This window comes from Vanessa tameamea, chromosome 17 (assembly GCF_037043105.1).
Source record: "Vanessa tameamea isolate UH-Manoa-2023 chromosome 17, ilVanTame1 primary haplotype, whole genome shotgun sequence".
Lineage (NCBI taxonomy): Eukaryota > Metazoa > Arthropoda > Insecta > Lepidoptera > Nymphalidae > Vanessa > Vanessa tameamea.
Genome location: NC_087325.1, coordinates 1,687,651 through 1,710,867, shown reverse-complemented (window position 1 = coordinate 1,710,867; position 23,217 = coordinate 1,687,651). Strand labels below are relative to the sequence as shown.

General features: G+C 31.5%; 4 non-coding genes across 4 annotated transcripts; 1 reads left to right on the top strand and 3 right to left on the bottom strand.

Moving 5' to 3' along the window:
* Positions 1–6,188: 6,188 nt before the first annotated feature.
* On the bottom strand, positions 6,189–6,260 carry Trnad-guc (transfer RNA aspartic acid (anticodon GUC)). The gene has a single exon. It is a non-coding gene; the product is annotated as a tRNA-Asp (tRNA).
* Positions 6,261–10,717: 4,457 nt separating this feature from the next.
* On the top strand, positions 10,718–10,789 carry Trnad-guc (transfer RNA aspartic acid (anticodon GUC)). Its single transcript has one exon. It is a non-coding gene; the product is annotated as a tRNA-Asp (tRNA).
* Positions 10,790–11,775: 986 nt separating this feature from the next.
* Trnad-guc (transfer RNA aspartic acid (anticodon GUC)) lies at positions 11,776–11,847 on the bottom strand. The gene has a single exon. It is a non-coding gene; the product is annotated as a tRNA-Asp (tRNA).
* A 90-nt stretch (positions 11,848–11,937) lies between these two features.
* Positions 11,938–12,009, bottom strand: Trnad-guc (transfer RNA aspartic acid (anticodon GUC)). Its single transcript has one exon. It is a non-coding gene; the product is annotated as a tRNA-Asp (tRNA).
* Between the last annotated feature and the right edge of the window lie 11,208 nt (positions 12,010–23,217).

Genomic DNA, 23,217 nt, shown 5'->3' with positions numbered 1-23,217 from the left:
CGTGACATGATTAAATAAAACAACAATAATATAAATTTAAATTACCCCATCCAGAGCAGACCACAATACTTTTTAAAAATAACTAGTAAATCACCCGAATAGCCGCCAATAAATTTATATGGTACGGGTGTATTATAGCAGTCGGGAATGATTTAGCTTTCTAGCACTGAAAACATTTTTCGGATGTAATCATAAGTTTCGAAGATTATCCCCCACATACAAACAAACTAATTTTACCGCTTTATAAATTTAATAATAATACAGACTTTAATTAAACGGGTAAGAATTATTTATAAAATTTTATTCTCAATGATCAAATTTTTCCATTCCAATTTTAAAAAATGCTGATGTCAAAATAAAGACTGATCCAATGTTCACATTTGCACGTATCTATTAAAGGTGTTGTCTTATAATTTATGATTTTTAATACATATATATATATTTTTATTTATATATATAACAATAACTTCCATGAAAATCTTAAAACAAAAGGTTACCAACAAATGGCATCGAAGTATTAAACTCAGATATAATTGTATAGTTAATTCATAATGGATGTATTTAAAACGCTACCTTCTATTGTAAAACCGCATTCTTATTAGTGAGTGAGTGCTGAGCTTTTTGCTCTGGCTTTTGAACGTTACTTGACTTCGGGAGAGGACGAGAGTTTTAGCCGTTTATACAGGGTGCATTTGCCACTGGAATCCTTCGAGATCTAACTTCGATTGCGTTTTTTTTTTGTGTGAGAAAAACCGACCTGAAAATGAACAGGAAGCGAGGTGAAGCGTTCGTTTTGCTTTTAATAATGGTTTTATATATCACCGACGAAACGCTTGGAATTTATAAAGTGTTGTTCTTGTTGCCATTGAGACCTTGAAACCTATTTTGGGTGAACATTCTGTGAAAACAGTAATCTGAAACAAAAATAAAATCTTAAAGGATGGTTGTAAAAAGCATTTTTAATATTCATGTTTTATGTGAGACTATAGATTTTTGTTTTGAGATTTTTTTATACTATTTATTGTTTGTTGGTAATTAATATTTATCTATATAAATAAATGTAAAGTGAAATTATTATTTATTTATAACAAAGGTAGAACGAACCAATAAGCTAACTGATACCAAGTTCCCATCATCGCCCAAACACACTGGCGTCGTAAGAAATATTCCTTACGATAACAATGTATCATCAACCTTGGGAACTAAGATGTTATGTCCCTTGTACCCGCAGTTACACTGGCTCACTCATCATCAGTTTAAAATCACCAATCTCTTCCAACCAACCTTATATTTTGTTTTACATATGTATATAATGTATAGGTATTACGTATAATGTCATACTATAAATAAAAATATATGATTAAAAATAAATATTATATACCTTTAAAAAAAGTTGTCTTAATGTTAAAAAATCTAATTAAAATAAAATCTTGACTGCCCCTATTTGCTCTCTTTACCGCAATTTTAGCATTGGTTTTTCTCTGAAATATTTTAAGAATTCATACAAAATTATGTTATTATTTAATTAACCTTAAAATTAATTTGACGACCTCCGTGGTCGAGTAGTGTGTACACCGGTTTTCATGGGTACGTCACTCCGAGGTCCCGGGTTCGATTCCCGGCCGAGTCGAGGTAGAAAAAGTTCATTAGTTTTCTATATTGTCTTGGGTCTGGGTGTATGTTGTACCGTCGTTACTTCTGATTTTCCATAACACAAGTACTTTAGCTACTTACATTGGGATCAGAGTAATGTATGTAATGTTGTCCAATATTTATTTATTTATTAAAAAATAAAAAAATATCTGTCTCATTGAATTTATAGCCCCACTGTATAGAGGTCATTCTATTAACCCATAACTAGTAACCTTTTCAAACAATCAGAAAATCATACAAAAAAATCCACTGCACGCGAGTAAATAAAACAATTATATCATACTAACTATAATATATTATATAATAATATTTGAATTGTATTGAGGTGATAGATGATATAGAGATGATAATCATATTAGAATAATAATATTTATTCCATAATAAACAATGTAAAATTACTAACAATAACATTGTTTATCGTCAAAATATTCCTTAGTAATTATGGAGAGATTTATTATCTTGACCTTAAGCCGACTATCATTAAAATATGACCTGTTAATTAACACGACATATAATATATTTATGTTATATATTTTTTATATTGTCACTGTTATTATTGGACTTAGTATTATAATTAAATAATTATACTAATTTATACGGATTGAAATATGAAATATTTTAGTAATCTCAAACATATTGTCGAACTATGTTAAGTATTAAAAAAAGTATTAGTTAAAAGTATTTTCGTGATGTTATGCTATGTTATGGCTTGCTATGTTATGTAGATATAAATAATTAATGAATAATAACAACAAATATCCTGCGATAAGTGGTTAGAACACGTGAATATTAAACGGAGATAGCAACTTTAAAACCAAACAAACTATTTAAATTATTTTTACATCGCATGGGTCACCAACCCGCATTGAAGTGTGATGGAATGAGTTCTAAATTTTCTTCTCGAGAGAAAAACGGGTTTTTGCTCAGGTGTGAGACTTTTACAACCTTTAGTTTTATCTACGGCTAACTCCTCGACGCGGCTTCGCAGCGCACGCAACGGAAGATCTCAAAAAAAAATATTCCCCCGTTTTTGCAAAATGTTTCTCTGATACTCCACATCTATTTGTCATTTCGGGAAATTATGTAGCCTCTAGCCTTCCTTGATAACTGGACTATCTAACACTGAAAGAATTGTTCAAATCGGACCAGTAGTTCCTGAGATTAGCGCGTTCAACCAAACAAACTCCTTAGCTTTTTAATGTTATTACAAAGATTATAACAGAGTGAATATAAAAAGTTACTAAATTCTAATGATCAAAATCAAAATATTCTTTATTCAATTAGGCACTTTTGAATTGTAATGTTACAGGGTAAATATTTATTACAACATTCAGATAAATATTACATAAATTTATAAAACTTAATTAAATACAGATTTATAAAAAAACAAAAGGTAAAATCTTTGCCTTGTAGTCGATGGTATGATAATAAAAAAAAAGTACCTCGTTGACAAGTATTTATTCTATGAATAAATGATGTTTTGACGATTTGCTTCAATGTTGAAAAAAAAGATATTTCGCCGCTGAAATCTAAAGTGCTCAGTAAGGATGTGTTCATATAAAAGATATTCTTTCACTAAGTGTAACAATTACTATTTATTAATAGAATTAAATAGAGGACGATTCTTTGTTATATATACACAAACCGTATACTTGTATATTTATATATTATAATATGATATATGTACATACATAATTTCGGACGACTTATGTTTATATTAAATAACCTGTTTTAAATGTTCTAAATAATCTAATTAGAAATATCACGTTATAAATAAAATATTTTATTTGAATGCACCAAACATACTCTGACTGATATTCCTATTCTTTAAGTGAGTTTGTTGATGATATTAAATTGTAACGCTGTCTATACATGTAGGGTCAAGATAGATACATGGGTTTTAACTGAAAATCGCTGTTTCATATCCATGCGAGAACCACTGAGTTTTCATACGATTAATTTTATAATTAATTTTGTGCTTGACGTTGAAGTAAACATCGTGAGAAAACCTGCATGTGTCGAATTAAACTCTGCCATATGTATCCACTAAACCACATTGTAGCGCACTGCAAAGCGTGTTAGCGTGAGCTCAAAACTTCCTTAACAGGAGATGAGGCTAAGTTCCGTTTAAGGAAGTTAGAAAAGGGTCTTACAAAATACGCTTTAATTGGTGCCCTATACATAACTGTTTTGCTATACGGAAACAGCGTGAATAGGGCAAAGTATTTTAAACATTTAACCATTGTGAACACGCCCTATTGTCACAGATGTTTTCAATGGACTTTGATAGTGAATATGAAGTGTCGCAGCGCATAGTTCTGCTTAAATCTGCCTCTCTCTGTCGACTAGTGTCTGGTATAATTATAATATATTTGGGTAAGACGTCTTCGCTCTTTCAATTTAAATTCGGAAGAGCTGTTTTCATTTGTCGAAAGCTAACTCCACGCCTTTTATCTTCCATATAGTTTTACCGAGTAATACAGTCGAAATGAATGTTTTTTAACCTAAGATTTATATTTGTTAATTGGAAAAGCTTTGAAAATTAATTGAGGTATATATTAACTATGGATTAGCTGGTAATTTACAAACACATTGCAATGCCTACGTTGCTGTGTTTGGATTTTATAGTTTAATCGGTAAGTTTTGAACTATTCTGTTATGTAGCTTAATAATAATAATCATTGCGAGTGCTTGCTAGAAAAGTGCTCAGATCGACAAGTATCTCCTTCGATATCAGTGTTATTAATATTAATTTACATAACAAGTTAAGCTAATCTGTGGAAAAGTTATTTTAATAGGGATTGCGATGTTCGAATACTGGCTTCCGCTACTGTTATTTTTTTCATGTGTTTATTAACGCATTTCAAGGCTATTCTCCCACATGTCGGTATATGCATTTCCTCTAAAGGAATAAATATTTTTACCCAACAACCGAACATTTCCCGATTAATTACAAATACATTTAAAAAAACATGACACATTTATTTATGCGTCAGTAACTTTTCACTCATACGTTGCACAGAAATTCGAACTTGATAAATTCAATTTGCTGAAAGATGTTTTGTTTCCATATAGGTACCACCCACTATAACAAAATATTTTCATTTGGTATATTTATATATTATACTCGTATAATCATCAGTAAAGTGACGTTATCACTAATATGACAAACCACAATGTAAACCGTAATAAACTGTATAACATTTGCTGATAATTACCTTTAATTGCTTACGATTATGTCTATACGAATAAATAAAATTATTCTGTCTGTAATATCGAAATCACTGAATTTTTCATGTCAATATAGTTACATGCAAATTTATAAAAATCAAACAACCATTATCGATATTTCTGTTGTTTCAATGTTTGTCTAAGATAACCTTCATAAATAACCTAAAATGAATATTTTTTTTTGTTTATGTAACAAGTGGTCAAAGAGCAGGAGGCTCATCTTCATCAAGAGGAAAGTGAGTACCACCGTTTATGGACATCTGCAATACCGACGGGCTTGAGCGGTCCTGAGAGGCAAAAAATGCCTTAAAAATCGCTCGTTGTGTATTTCCAGAAATTAAGGTGGTTTAATGGAATTTGGAATTCTGACACGATGTCCGATAGTAATATTCAGCGTCCGGGATTAATCCAAAGATACCTTGGAATATTCTCCGTGAAAATTCCAGTAAAAGACGTTATATACACAGCTTATACCGGTGTACACACTACCCGACCTCCGTGGTCGAGTAGTGTGTACACCGGTTTTCATGGGTACGCCACTCCGAGGTCCTGGGTTCGATTCCCGGCCGAGTCGATGTAGAAAAAGTTCATTAGTTTTCTATGTTGTCTCGGGTCTGGGTGTTTGTGGTACCGTCGTTACTTCTGATGTCCATAACACAAGTGCTTTAGCTACTTACATTGGGATCAGAGTAATGTATGTGATGTTGTCCAATATTTATTTATTTATTTATTTATTGCAAATTATCGTTATTTTTTTACCACTTACAACAACTTAAAGTTTATTTACACTTATTTAATGTTTTATGTCTCTAATAATTAGTACAATCATCAAAAACTATAATTAACATTTATCGAAATAGATCTGGGATCGAAAACAAACATTATTATACTTCAGAAAAAAAAAAAATTAAGAATTCCATTGCACAAATCCGATCAAAAGTAAATCCGTGGAGCAAAGTTAATAAATAATTAAATATTTACAAATAATATTAATAACAATTTGCTTACATATGCAATAAAACTTATCTTGCATTGTTAAATATTTTAGATAAGTGTTCAAATGTTAAATGATAATAATGAAACCAATTTAAAAACAGCAAGACGATAAATGGGAGCGTCGTTACTCTGGAGTGTCCTTTAGTTGCTCTCAGACGTCTTTTAAGATGCTGTTTTATCTAGGGATTAAGTCAGACGATGGCTGCTTAATAGAGCGTTACATTTTGTTAATTACTAAAAATTTATGAATATATTTTCTTATTTCATATTAATTTTAAGCATTTGTAATATTAAAACAAAATACAATCCTCCCCGGCGGGGAATCGAACCCCGGTCTCCCGCGTGACAGGCGGGGATACTTACCACTATACTACCGAGGACTATATTAGTACTGATAAATATAAGTTCAGTAGAGTTATTCTGTAATCAGAAACTCGAAACTTAGCACAGAAAACCAGCGGAAATAAAATAATTATAAAATGTATACGTGTCTCAAAATACTGTCTATTCAAAAAAAAAAAACACGGCATGTCATTTGGTCGTCAGTCGTCGGTCGGTACCTACAGTACTTAGGAGTAAGTTCGTTCCTTCATTATAGTGGTTTTTTGTTTTATTTATGTGTTTGTCATTTTGTATATTAACGGTTGTTAGTTTGGATAGAATTTGGATTATAAATCTAATTATTGTTAAAATTTAAGATTATTTTTAAATAAATTAGTTTTAGGTTGTTTAAATTGTTTTTTTTTTAATTATTTGCCCTTCTGATTACTAAAAATATAATTAAATATAATTATATAATTTATTTATTGTTAGTAAATAAATTATATTTATCTAAAAGCAGAGATCAAACTTTGTAACCGCTTAGGGTTACAAATTTTGCCTTACTTACTCCTAAATATATTTGTTATAAAGTCATTAAACCAAACTTTCGAATAAGGACAAAAAAAGTAGAAAAAAAAGAAATAAAAAGCCTATGTCCTTCCTTGGGGTTGCTTCGTAGCAAATTCACAAATTCGGTTTGACCTTGAAAGAGCAACAGACAGACAGACAGATAGATATATTTTCGGATTTATAATATTAGTAAATATTAATAAAAGTGAATGTTTGTCCTCTCCTAAACCATCTGATTGTGAAGAAACTTGTATGTACAATAAGTTTCCTAGCACAAAAAAAAATACAAGAATTTTCTTTGTACATGTTGTCCTTCAATGTAAACATTGTGAGTAGATTGTAGTCCCTTATACGAAGTCGGGATGAATAACTTGTATTAAACAAATACTGACCCCTTTAATGATGTGATAGGATAACCATCTAAAAGAACATCCGAGGATAAGTACCATATAAGCACGTACGTATTATCTCCTAAGCATTGTTATTGCAAATTATTTATTGAATAAATATATAATGTATTCTTTATCGTCTTGAACTTAAAGTGTTGTTAGCATTTCAGTGATTTAAGTGAGACTAACTAGAACCCAAAGACTGATAGTATCAATCGGAAGCCGTCAACCGTTGACAACGGATGTCGTTGTTCGACATCGAATCAAGGAATGGCTGATTCATTGTGGTTGAATTCCGTAGATACTGTATACTGTTCTCTGTTAACGAAATTATGGTCAATGTGTATAATAATATGTATGTATAATAAATTATAATATTCGAGAATTAAGTAAAAAGTACTTGAATTAATATAAATATTCAATGCTCTAGAAATAGTGCCGGGTGTTATACGTTTTGAATCGCCATCTCAATTTAATGCTATTATTTTATTTATAATAATGAGCAAATAATATTTAGAAATATTACGTTTTAAATAAGCCACAGCTTATTAAATATATACACAGTAAGCATAAGTACGTATGCTTGGTTTATTCGCATTTTAATATATTTTTGAACTAATTATAACTACACACTGCCTATTATAGATCTCTTTAGATGTTGATGCTTGAATGTGGTTATCCTGGACATGACTGACATGTGTTCTCATTACAAAGTGACGAAGTAAATAAGTTGGATATATGTACATAATATATTATATACTGGCCTGAAAAATTAACGCTCTTTTTTCAATTGGTGTCATTGTCCAAACAATGTAACATAGTGGAACAACAAAGTTGAATAAGTCAGGTGGTCTTGTCAGTCATGAAGAAATGTGGAGGTTACTTTTTTTTCTAATGTACTAATAAGGTATTATTTCTCCACAGAGGTGTAATGGGCTGTCCATTTAATTCTTATGTCATGTTATTTATAATTGTCATATATCCAATTATATCATTCAATGCGCCTGTATTTTATTGCCAGGCAGCGTCAAAAATTTCAAAAGTATTACATCACAATATTATCTGGCCTTTATTAATTACCTACTTGACAAATATCCACGAGACTAAGAACGAATGGCCACCCTACCCAAACCACATGTAGCACGCGCCAAACAAAATATCCAATACTGGGGTAGGTCACGTGATTAGCGTACCACATTATCCAAAACAATTTATTACATACGGAACACCTGGAGCTTGATAAATTGTATAATCATGACCATTAGCTTCGTGATTGGCTCGTGTTAGTAACTATAGGGTAAGCACGAAATTGGATCCGAAGTTTGCACCCCAGAATTTTAAAGTGAAAAATGCAATATGCCAAACTGATTATAGAGTACACATTTGTTGGAAGGAGTAATTAATTATAAAAGTGAATACTCATGAGAGTTAATTTAATATGACGAATTTTAAATTAGTATTTTTGTATTTTAGATATATATGATGCACGAATATTTTTTTCTGCCCGTATGTTTCTGCCCGATACGTTTGGACCGGTATTATTCGTACAGGATTACCCCTAAGATTTCTCGCTTATTTAAGATCAAAGTCAAAAACCTTTATTCAAAAAATTATAGTCTAAAAATCTACCATCGTTTTGGAAACGAATACCTCGGACCTGAGAAGAACCGGCAAAAAAGCTCAGCTATTTTTTATAAATAATAAAAAATATATTTTCGTTATTTGATACAGTATGCTATATTCCTTAAAGCTGAAATTCCATAGAAACCTTTTTAAACGGAAGCTTACATTATTATATAAACCTATGTTACAAATTAGAGCATTCTAGAGACATTATACTTGGCTGTGTGTTGATATTATTAGCACAAACTATATTAAAAGTAAGTAAACATTAATTAAGCATTTGGCCCTGCAAGTAATCACATATCATCTGATTGAACAATCCCTCGTCTGATTAAAATATTTAATATATATACATGAAATATTTTGGATGATATCGGAGTAAAATAACACACAATTGTATATTTATCTAAAACAGAAAGGTTTAATGTTATTATAAATTAAATATTTCAATTAATTAATATCAAATATTTACATATCCTGAATCGTTATCTACTAACCTAAAACAGAAAAATCGACAATTAAAGGTTCTTTACTTACAATATTTTAGTTTCATGAGAAACATTTTTTAAATATATTACTTGACAAGCAGGCTTAAAATCCTCCTTCTTGAATCCGCTGTCATTGTTATTCTTTAAGTGCCAGATCATAATTTTTAGGCAGCGCTCACATACTTGTACATTAGTCCACGTACACTATATACAGTGCACAAAGCTTACATACATATGTTATATTTATAATAATTGGGGTAAAATCACGTATTTGTACATGCAGTTCTCATTTATTGACTTTAATACGCTTTACGATAATTTTAGACCCAATTATTTGACCCACAAAGTTAACTCTTTTATTATTTATTTGTCTGACAAAGACTCTCAAAACTGAATATGCGTAGATAAAAATTGTGACCAACAGTTTGTTACCGACTTTAGATATTTAGATTTTGATACATTGTTTAATAAAGCGAACATATACAATACTTTAATAAATCACAAACTATATCCTACAAATATTTTAGTATTTCATTTCCTTTACGTTTAGATTTAAATATTTATTCGATTAATAATATAGTTTTTATTTTGACTAGAAATTAAGCTTATAATTAAAGTCGGATAACCAGCCATTCGTTTGGCTAGATTCGTTTGGCGAACAAGAAAGGTGTGCTGACAAATAAATACCTATATTACATAAGTAGTAAATGTTTTTAATTATAATTAAAAACCTAACGTCGAAAATAAAGTGTATTCGTGAAAAATAGAGTGTTGTGCAGTTTGAGTGATTAAAGTAATAAGGACCAGCTAGTAAAACAGTATGACGTTTGGTGAGTGTCAATATTGTCGTGTTCCAGCAAGGTGAGTAAGCCAGTGTAACAAGGGTCATAACATCTCAAGGGCGATGTAAGGAATGGTTCATTTTTTAAACGTTGCCAATTGTTATAGTCTGTAGTGACACATTTGCCCGTCCTTCTACTTACATATATCCTATTAATTTTTTCTAAATAATTTGACATATATAAAAAAAAAAAATTCACAGATGTATTTATATTTTTACTTTTATTAAACTTGACATGTTTGTATGTATGTGTGGGTTAAATTTAGCAATTGAATTACGAAACCACTTTCAATCATCTAACTGATCCTTTACGCACAAATGTCTCATAATTGTGACAATACTATATTATTTACAAATATTATGTTTTTTTTTTTAATATAATCAAAAATTTATGTCAATAAGGAAAGCTTATCTCTCTCATATCAGATTCCTTCTAGCCATAGTGTAATTTTAGTAAACGAATTATATAAACGAATATTTTGATGATTTTTTAAAATTTGATATTGTATTAAAAATATTTATATATAATTGATCTAATTTAATTTTTTTGTTATATGTGAGTTTCTTGTTACATAAGTAAAGTATTTTTATCAAGCCATTCACAATCCTCGGTAGTATAGTGGTGAGTATCCCCGCCTGTCACGCGGGAGACCGGGGTTCGATTCCCCGCCGTGGAGTTAACTTTTTAACGATAAACACCTATATTTAATTTATATTTGACATCATTACATGAATAATTAAACCTTTCAAATATATATTTCAATGATATAAGTAAGCTATAAGAAAATACATTATTATAAATTACTATTTAAAGTTATTAATGGATCCTTTACGCAAGACATTTATTTTAAAAACAATACAAAAGCGTTAATGGAATGTTCTATATTTAAATCGTGATAGACGATAATGGACGTCGATTGTTCTATTTTGGTGCGTGTGCGCATATCCGGTTGGGAAAGGGCGAGTTTAAATTATTACACAACTATTTTAAGTTAAAAAAAAAAACTGCTCTGTATATTATGTTGCTTGTGATTAAGTTTATTTTAAACTGGAAGTAAAACAGTACCCTAATAATAACTTTCTTATATGTATTAGTAACGAATGCAATAAAATTTAGATATTCTCGGAACCGATGGCCTTTGGACGAAAGCTTCTCGTATTTAGTGTACAGTACGTAGGTACTGAGTCCATGACGCCTTAGGGTTGGTTATAAAACACATTTACTCTATGCCGTGCCCGTTTGGTGGTGAGGTGACCTCTAAACATCAGGTGGGCCATTAATTACTTATTTCGCAATCTTATAGCTATATTTGAATCGAACTCATTAATCATCGTCATCTTCATAAGCCCGTGTTGGCCCACTACTGGGCTAGGCCTCTTCCATGGCACGATTATGTACTCGATCTCCAGCTCTTCTTCTCCAATCCCTGCCGGACTTCGAGTATCATAAATAATCATATTATACGGAATAAAAAAATGATCCCTTTTTAATTTAAATGGAGTAGAATAAAGTAGTTGTGACCACACATAGGCAGATACCTGATACACACACACACAAGCTTTAAAATGATTTATAATACAACTTTATAGAGCTTACTCATATAGTTAAAAATAAAGATGCGTAATATAAATCAAAAATAGCTACTCATTGTTAAAAAGTAAACTCCACGGCGGGGAATCGAACCCCGGTCTCCCGCGTGACAGGCGGGGATACTCACCACTATACTACCGAGGATTGTGATTGTGATGGTAAATATACTCACTGGTTACATAATTAGGACTAAGATTCGAATAAAGAAATGTAAAATTGATAAAAAGCTTATGACTCCACGGCGGGGAATCGAACCCCGGTCTCCCGCGTGACAGGCGGGGATACTCACCACTATACTACCGAGGATTGTGGGAGATGCAACAAATATACAATACTATTTGAACTCGCAGCTTCCCCGCGTCTAATTCACCTTGTCACGAAAGCATATCGCCATCGTGCTATTTTAACGTCTCGATCATTTTCTGATAATATATATTTCAATTGTAGATATGACCTATTAATTATTTGGAAGCAGCGTTAACCTTGTGTGATAACTGTTGGGCTGCAACACAAAAACTTGATCCTCAAGACAGCACTTCCGAAATTATGTCTGAATATCTCGTCTACAATCAAGACTAATTTTACTACAAATTATTATTATAATTACTTCATCTCCGAATCAAAACTTAATCCTTGCCGTTCAGCCATTTTCCTATTCTTAGGAACAAGGATTCAATTGCGGTTCGGATGAAGTTCGATCGGATTATAATCGGGATCGTAACGTTACATATATAAATGAATAGAATTGGCCGTCAGTTAATATTAAACTGAGGTTTATTTTTGTAAACAATAGTCACAGTTGAATTAGGAAGGCATTCGATTTCGATAATCTACCATATTTTTACGGTTAGGATGCTGTATTTATAATTTATCTTAAATATACAATATTAAAAACAATTTCCGTTGTGCATAAGTTTTCGACAGAGTCATGTAATGCATTAATGTCTTGCAGCGTAATATATTAAAAAAAAAAAAAACGCGCGGTCGCCTGTCAAAGCTTGGGCTTTTTGGCGCGAAGTTAGGTTGCTTCGGACATACTATTTCTAAGTCATAGAAAATATGTCGTTTTGGTTGGTTTTTGTTATTAATTTAAAATAATTAATGTTATCGTTGATTCAGATAGCTTAGTTTAATATGGCATTATCTCTTCTGATCGGTAAGAATATATTATATAAGCTATTGCGTGTGACTAAATTAAAATGATTCCTAAATTATTTTATGGCCCCTTTGACTCTTGCCCATATGTCAACGTAAAAGTAATCAATATAAAATAAAAACTTTGTAATACGTATTGGAAAACAATCGCGTCACACCCTCGCTTAACGCGAGGGTGAAGACATTATTATTAGAGCACGCATTGTTTTTTTGTTTGCTTGTCACTCACCCAGAACTATTAAAAAGTGTTATTCTGGGAAACAATATACGAATAATGAATTAATTCTTTTTTATAACTTTTTTTTTTATTAATATTCGTGTTCGTTTTCAACTACCTCTTAGCGTAGTCAGAATGTTATTCTCTAGATAAATAAATATACGTTGAATTAATTGAAGAAAACAGTGATCAAATAATATTGATTATGTCTTTCTAACTCAAAGGAGACTAACCATTAGCCGTAAGCTTGAAGTTCAGCCAAGATCTGCTGAGGTTCAAATGTATAAAAATAGAATGTTAAAAAAGGTACGGGCAACTGTGAGCGTGGATGTTGTAAAATTAAATAAATAATCAAAAAAAATTTAGCTAACTAGCCACTTCATTGTGTGTGTGTGTGCTAACACAGGAGCACTTTCTTCTATCTTTTATAATCCGATTGGACTGTCAATCCGACACGACCGGAAATAATTCAGCGGCGCAGTACCAAGGCCAAGGGATCTTTCATCTTCCAGACTCCGAGCTGTTACTGAGAATTTTTCGGCGGAAAAACTAGCTTGAATCCAGAACCTCGGGATCTGTGGCCTAATAGTTTATGTATATATCACAGCCAAAGTAATAAATCCGCATTATAATTATATATATTATCTAGCCATTATTTAAAATGTCTACTCAATTTAGATAAACTGATAATTGACACAGAACTAATCACATTAACCATCAACTTTATGTAATATCTTCGAAGAGTTTGATAATGTAGTAAAACAATGTATCGGTAAAGATTATAAAATTATATTTCAATTTGCCTTAAGCATACCTAACTATACGTGTAACAATATTATACTGTTATTTGAAAAGTAATAATTATAAGGTGTATTTTAAGAATTAAAATAACATTGTAATTTATAATTATTATACGTTAATTAACATTGTTATTTAAATTTAATTTATAAAGTAAATTAGACCGTATTTATTACTTTGGATAACCTTGACCCGCTATTATCAATAATATCCGGATAAAGTGATTAATTTATCACATTGTCTAGTCAATTTTGCTATTATTTATAATAATCAGTTGTTATGTATAATACTTATTTAATAATATATATACTAGACGAAACAATCAAATAATGTTTTTAACATTAAAATATATCCATGTTAAAGTCCACCAATGCGGGACAGAATTATTTATTACACATTTAGTTTCCGGTATGATATGCTTCGCTATCCGTCGAGAATGAATTAATTATAAACACTTATTAACTACTATGAATTACCTAAGGGTTTTCAGTGAGCCTTAGTCGCTTACTCGGGTACAAAAACGCAATTTTCGTATAACATTTACTTTTTCTAGCGCCAGGGCCCATGTCATGTAAACTCGGTTTACTATCAAATAATTCTTCCTTTTGACTTCCTATTCAAACACCTGATGTTAGTATGATGGTTTACAACATCTAATTAATATTGTATCTTATAATTTTATATAATTTTCTGTGTATATACCTTTTTATTTTACCTTATCTGTACAAATGTACGGCGCAGTACTTTTTGATTGATATCATTTTAATTTCCCTCTAAATAGCGGTCAATTTTCGATGTTCTTTTCTCTCAAATAAATAAAAATGAAAATTTATATATTTTTCCTTCAATATTAACGTATTATAAGACCTTTATTCGACTCGTGTCTAGTACGTAGCTAGTACACGTTGAATATTCCAAGGAACCCCAAAATACCGTTTAACTAACAATTAAAGCGGAGGAAATGTCTCTGCTCCACATATTGTATCGTAAATTTATTTTCGTATCGTGAATAAGTCCGTTTCCTAATCGCTTGTTATTTGGTTTGTTTGTTCGCTAGTGGGGTGCGATCATTATTTGTTTTATTTGAAATACACTCGATAAATGCTACTTCAATGTTTCGTATATTACTTTTATATTCATTAATAATTTATAGCTTAAATGGCCCAGTGGCTAGAACGCGTGCATCATAACCGATGATTGCGGGTTTAAACCCAGGCACCAATGATTTTTTGTGTGCTTAATTTGAGTTTATAAGTCAAGCATGCTCGGCGGTGCAGGAAAACATCTTGAGGAAATGTGTCTAATTTCAATAAAATTCTATAGATATAATACCCGCAATACAATACGCGCAATGGAGAGGAAGCATAGCCTTAGGAAATTTTCATGCTGTTACTAATAACACAAATTTTGATCAATATTTAATTGTCATATCCACTGGGCCATCCCGAGTTAAAAGTAATGGCTCAGCTAAATTATATTATCTATTGTATATGTACTATTAGGATATTCTTCTAGCGATAGTTTGGAGATAAGGCTGTCTGAATACGCACAATGCGTACTCAGTACTCAGTTATGCTAGCTAATTCTATAAAGGCTATACTGAGATTGTCATTCATGTCCAACTATTCAACCGAACAACACGTAATTTTGTATATTAGGGGTGCGGAAAAGAACAGGGGCGTAGCCGCTGTCGAAAACTAGTTTATGTATTATGATTTTGTTATTTATAGTACAAAAAAATTAGAAATTATAAAATATGTATTTAATACGAATTCGAGCAATGCAGAACATTTCACGGTATATCACAGTCTTTTCGAAGACCATGATGGTATATGTTCAGCCAGCGTTTGCAATGTAAGCGCAAAAAATGTGTTTATTTACGACATCACTTCAGAAACCTCTAAATTGTACAGTGTTTCACTACTATATTGTGCACGTATTATACATATAAACCTACCTCTTGAATCAATCTATCTATTAAAAAAACTGAAAATCCGTTATATAATTTTAAATATAGCATACATAGGGACAGACGGCGGTAAGCGACTTTGTTTTATACTATGTAAAAAAACACAAAAATAAGAAATTATAACATATACATCTAATACGAATTCGAGGAATGCAGTACATTTGAATAAAGGCTTAAGTTATTTACTAAGCGAATCCTGTTAGGGAACAGGAAAGCGCAGATATAAGAAGATTATTTAGGGCATTAGTAGCTGTATCTTGCTATTTTAATTGTACTAAAACATTTCGCTCTTTGAATAATGTTTGGATCTATTGGGGATCCTACTTTGGTGGCGAATAGAACATAATTAAATTACATCGTATTTTTCTCTTTATTCTGTATTCCTTTTTTGTATGATATATATTAATAACCATTCCTTACATGGTCAATGCCCATCAACCTTGGACAAAGCCATCGCAAACTATGCTGGGGCCCTTGCGTATTCATGAGTTTGTGGCCCTTTTGGTAGATATTTACTACCATGCACAAATAATTTGCTTATAGCCAAACCTTACCTTTCAAATAAACAGTGCGGTAATTTTCGTAAATTCGTAGGAATCTGATTGGTAGTACAATCTTATGGATATAGTATACATATTTCTATCATAAAAAACACGTCAATAACTTTCTACTTTTAATATCGACTGTCGTCACTAGCCTTTCGATAAATATGTTAGTTATTTCTTACAGATATGGCAATTTCGAAAATATACATAGCAGTCAACGTGACCAAAAACGTGTGAAAGATATTGTTGGTTCTTCGGGGCCTTCACGATGGGGGCCGTGGGCACGTGCCTCGTGTGCCCTATGGTGAAGACGGTAATGACCTTGGAAACTAAGTTCTTGTCGAACGTTTTTACAGCGAAAAAGAACGGTGCAAGGTGCACTCATTAGCGTTGTGTTTTGTTATAAAGTTCTTAAGTTAACTATAAATAAACTTTCCACATATATTATTAGTAGATGTACCAGCAGGCTAAATAAACTTTAGTTTTAAAAAACAGATTTGAGAGCAGTATTTTTGAAGGTATGCTTGTTTTCGAGCGCTATGAAAAAAATATCAAAGTAATTTCCATGGTGATGAAGTTGCTCGCTTAACCGCCAATTAAGTTTCGAGTCGCTCAAATTAGACAACTTGACACTATCTCATTTGACAATGTTTATTTTGAAACAAATATAAATTGTGATTATTTTTGATTTATTATAATAATAATATATATTATTTTATTAATAAGTAGATTATATTGTTATTTTATTGTAAGCAATTATTTGCAACGCAAAAACCATTTTTTATTATGCCAAACAAGTAGAACTTACGCGCGTACATACAATCAGACATACGTACCCAGACATACATATGCATATTTTGAACTTGTCGCTTTGCTTCCGTAATAGAATAACATGTCTTTTAGAAAAATTTTAGACTAGATTTCGCCCGATTTTTGGGTGTAAAACGTAGCTTATGTTGTCTGTTGCGCTTCAAGCTTGCTTCATTCCAAATCTTATCTCGAATTGGATGAAATCAGGTATGAAGCAAATTTTAAATCCAAGGCTGCACATAGGTTACTTTTAATGCTTATACGTGACACCTAAAACGCGAGCGAAACCGCGATCGACAACTAGTTATTTATATGTGTGAAAAAGATTATATCCGTCATTGTGTCCATTTATCTATCATCTCAATTGGTGACAGGAGAACTGGATCGTACTTTGCCAAGAGTACCTAAATTTCTTCATTCCGCCATCTTCATTTATACAACACCCACTTTTAACCACTAAACTATTTAAGTGCTTTGTATTAAAAATTCTTATATAAATAAAATATTCTAGAATAGATAACTAACTACTACTACGAATTAACTTTAATTAAAATTCAGCATATCATCCTTTTAATTGATCAAACAACAAACGTGTAAACGAGACAAAAAAGAGAACAGAGTTGTTATGACCTTAAATATAATACCTGCCCTTATTTCATGAGCTTCAAACATCGTGACATACTTGCCGATTGCTCATTTAGGATCTAGTTCAGCGTACAGGCTTAATGCAACCCTGTTACAAATGTTTTGGGAGTTGGCACGAACTGCAATGAGATTACGAGTGTGGAGTGCTTTGTGCATTTAGCTCATGCAAATTTTACACGTTTTAGTGCAAAATGATAATGGTTTATATCGCTCGTGAAAATTATGGTTGTTATGTTATTTGTTAATTTATTTTTTGAATTTAGTTCTTTACTGGTAGAAATCGTCACGCAAGGAAAGAGTTTTATGCCCCGTTTCACTCTCTTTTATTCATTATCATTTCATATGCGGTTTTATATCATATTATACAAACTGTTTGTTTTTATTTTAATTCATTTAATACAAGGGATTTTTAATAACAATTTAATTTTTTATTCTCAAACGTTGTCAATTTATATATATTAATATTTATTTCATTGTGTCTGTCCTTTGATATATAGTACTTTTAGCAACCAGCGAGGTAACAAACAAAGAATATCACAAACAAATCCCGCCAACTTCAAAAACAAAACAACATCAAATTTAATCAAAATGGCGTACGTGACCTTAATCACGACTAACACTGATTATCACCATGGTGCGTACCATACCACCGATGATAAGGCAAATGTCACGTTACTTCTGAGTTATTTTTCCTCAGGTGAAAGGTGAAGGTGCATGAAAACTCCTTACAATGTTACACAGCGAAAACTTCGTCCCAACTTCGTTTAGAAGATTATTAATACATAAGTGACTGTCTGTATAGCTGTCAAGAGATTACTTCAAAGTCATCGTATTGATATTTGCTCATTAACTGATTACTTAATGTTTTAGAATAATGATATTAATATAGTTATCCATCGATAGCTTTAATAAAATGTTATTTATAACCTGACGTAGTGAAATTTGAATGGATAAATCAAGAAATGAGAAAGGCATTTAATGATATTAACGTTACAGATTACAACTAAAGTGTTTTGCTCAGATAAAATAAAAAATCTGAAAGATAGAAAAATAATTGCACTTAGCTGTAAATGAAGGTGTCTGAATGAAAACACTATTGAGAAATATAACTGACTTTATTTTTGTCTTAATACCACAAAACAGTCTTTATAATTATAATGACGTCATCGTCACCGAGATCAAATAATATCCGCTTAATATTCCTTTTACTTTCAACATAGAAACATAAAATGAAAATTCCTTTGAGAAATTCTTTGAAAAACTGCAGCTAAATACAAAATCAACAATCACATTCAAACCTAAGGAAATCATCCTAATGTCACCATGTTTTTATAAATGTATGTTGGTCTATTTGTTTCCGATTAGACTTTCCCCCGATTTGAATGAAAGTTTAAATATATGTGTGTGTATTTTTTCATGGAGTAGGCCTTTGTCCAAATTGTAACTGGTCTCTGTATTTCGCTTCAGCAAATCAACTTCTATACCATCGAACCGACGCCATGTCTACTAAAAGAAAATTAATAATTAATATAATTCAGATTAAGGAATATAATTCGGATGCGAGAAATTGGCCATCTGACGGTATGTGGTGAATCTGTCTGCAATTGCACTCACCGTATACAGCACAATTATGGAATACAGAGTTCTTATGAGGTTAGTCGCTAAATTGCCTATTTAGAATAGAATTGTATTGCTTTTTACTACACCACAGAACAATGTTCCAAGGAATTTTCCTTTAGTGTAGTATTGCCGATATTAATACGATTTTTGTATTGCAAAGGTATAGGAAAATTTACAACGTACGGCCTAAAGTTTTTTTAAAAAATCTTAAGAAAACTAAATAATCACTGACGGTGTAGAGGGCTGACCTCTTAAGGCTTAACTACCAGCAAAAAATCAAATTGGTATTTAGCATAGCAATGTGCCTCACTATACCATAATATAATTTATACTTGAATTTCTCGTACAAATCTCTTATCAATGAAAAAATTACTTAGAATTTACAACGACAACGGAATCCTATTAAACATCACTAATGGAAAGTCGTACAATACGTTTTATAGGTCTACTCGTAGATTGATGGGGTCCTCGCCCTGAAACCGAAGGACAATTTACCAATACATCTTAAGCCTCCAATAGGTTTGCGAAACGTCCAATGTGCCCAAGCGCACTGCCATAAATTTATCTATCGTCAATATTAGCGAATTACAGGCTTTACGATCGTGTTTGCCTTCTGTCTGAACTGGATTTAGGTATCGTGATATTATGTAATCTAAGTAGATTACATGGAGACTCATTTATGTAGACCTTATAGATATAATTTGATAGAATTGTCATACGTCCTTCTTATCTAGATATGTTTATTTTTATTAAACGTAGATTATTGAGGAAAAGAGTAATTAATACTCCTTGGAAATTCATGCTGCGTTCTTTTTACTAAAATCTACTTCCCAAACCTGAACCTTCCTAAGATCTTATTTATTTAGTGAAAAGTGCTCGTAAAAGCGTATAGTACGGTTGAATTTTATGTTCGTTTTATTTGAAACTAGATTCTCATACTTTGCACTTATGGTTTTTTAAGCAAGCTGATTCTTAGTCGGCTTCAATAAATCTCTACCGATGCCCTTTAATTTCATTCTCCTGTCTCATTTTAGTACATGCGAACACACTGACCTCAATAATACATCGTTTCATTAAGTACAACGGTAATTTCTTTTATAAGCAATAGAATTACAATTTGTTTTTATATAATTAGTAGAGAGTATGAGCCGAGGTGGCCCAGTGGCTAGAACGCGTGCATCTTTACCGATGATTTCGGTAAGCAGGCACCACTGAATTTTCATGTGCTTAATTTGTGTTTATAATCCATATCGTGCTCGGCGGTGAAGGAAAACATCGTGAGGAAACCTGCATGTGTCTAATTTCAACGACATTCTGCCACATGTGTATATCACCAACCCGCATTGGAGCAGCGTGGTGGAATATGGTCCATACCTTCTCCTCAAAGGGAGAGGAGATATTTCTGATATAATTTTTCCTCCAATTAAGCGCGAAGCTTAATTAATTGTAAATTAATAAAATAATTAATAAATTAATTAATTGTGGTTTCGACAATAGCCCAAGAGGTAAGGATCGAATCTGCGACTCACACCGCTAGGCGGACCAAATATGCTATTAGAATAAAGTATTTGGTAAATAATAAACGGCAAACGTAGAACGTACTCAGTATGTTTTAATTAATTAAAATAAATAAGTTAATTATTCAGTAATCATTTTTTAATAAGGATTACATGATGTATATTTTAGGATTCGTAATATTAACAAATGGTAAGAATAGCTTATAGTCAAATCATAACATATTCAAATAGGCTTATACAAGCACTTTTGAATCGTTATGTCACAGTGTTGAATTGAATATAGCTACCACCGGTTCGGAAAGTAGATTCTACCGAGAAGAACTGGCAATAAACTGGATAGTTACTCTTTTCCACAATTTTAATTACAGAGCAAGTACAAATTTTTATATATATATTTCTTTTTCAATATTTTTTATGTAGGATATTTAATGTTTTAAAAAGGATAATTAAAATTACAGGATATTTAGAATATTTAAGCCTAGAAATAAAAAAAAACTACACACATTTTTATCATTAATATTATATTGTATTGAATATGCCTTATTTAATGAAATATCAGATTCTTAGAAACAATTTATGGAATGGTTATTTAACAAGATAAGTTAAATTTTAAGCTAACATTTTGGATGGTTTTGGGACAAAGGCCCAGTACGAAAGTACGAATTGGTCTCGAGCTGGTCTCGACGGTTCCGTTCCATTATTATTATTATTGTTTATTTATTTTATTATTTATTATTAAAGTAAATATACAACTAAGTATTTTGTGAATATTTCAAGTGCCTGTTGCCATTATTGATATCGATCAAAAAATAGCGTTTGTTGTATGGGAATCCCTTAAATTTTTATTTTATGTTATTTTTATTATTTTTCGTTATTGCGGCAACAGAAATACATAATTTGTGAAAAATTCAACTGTATAGCTATCACGTTTCTTGAGATACAGCCTGGTGACAGACGGACGGATAGACAGCGAAGTTTTAGTAATAGGGTACCATTTTTAGCCTTTGGGTACGGACCCCTAAATAAGGGTTTATAGTTAAATTTATCAAATTGTTGCTTTGCCACATATAAATATAATTAAAACATGACTATATTTTCGTATTATGCGTTAACGTCCCGCTGTATTAATTCGTTCTATACCGGGAAATTAATGAATCGATATTTTCTGGACGATCGCCAGTAACGTCGGCCACATCGGTAATGAGAAAAATTTCAACGACAACCCGATCTGATTTTGAAATAAAACTTTTTCGATGCAATGTAATCGTGACATACTTTATTGTAAACTTCGCTTTTAAAATCGCGATTTTTAAGTAAAGTTTTACGGTAGTTTTTTTTTAATGAGAACGGAAATCTATTCATCAACACAATTCAAGATTGATGGATTGAGGTTTCTTTATTTTACTAAATATTAAAATTTGGGTGATTTTAAAAATCAAAAACTGTTTGTATGGACCGGACATTTCCTTTAAGTAGAAGTTGACAATAATGATGGTTATCCCTTTGAGGCGAATTCGATGTAAAAATATTTAAATATAAACTCGCGAATCTTTGTTCGGCAAAGGCCTCTATTAAGTAGATAGATTTGGAGATTATTCCACAACAGTGATCGAACACGAGTCGGAGTCCTTTATAGAATTTCAAACACACTCGACGCTTATAAAATTGGGCACGTTTATTGTAATCAACTTTGCTGCTTAAAACTCATTGGGGCTTGCCCGGATTTCCGAAAGCAACCTTATTAGACTTAAGTCTTTTATTTAAATTCTTGAAACGGTTATCCTAAAATTAAGCTGTGACTTGAGAATAATAAGAGGTACGTCCTAATTTGTTCGCTATTAGTGTTATAAAAAACAAGTTCTTCTCATTTCAGCCTTCAGTCTCCAGTCTCGATGACGAGAACAGATGCTTTCCGAGGCACTTGCTTCTTCTATTCACTTCTGTTGAGAATTTTTAAACAAATCTTTTTCATTTAATTGGATGTTTCATATGCTGGCAATATTGGACTCAATCTAATTAAATAAGTTGAGGAATTCAATTATATCGGGCCATAACATATGTGTGTTTTCTTTGTTGAGTATTTTTTTTTAATAAAGTAATAAACAAAATCATGCCAAAAGAATAAACTATACTTGAGAGAAGTGTTAAGTGCGTCGCGTCAGAAACGTTACGGATTTGATATTAAATTCTCTTTAAAAAAAATTGCTCTTATTTAATATAGCAAAGCGGTTTGTTGGC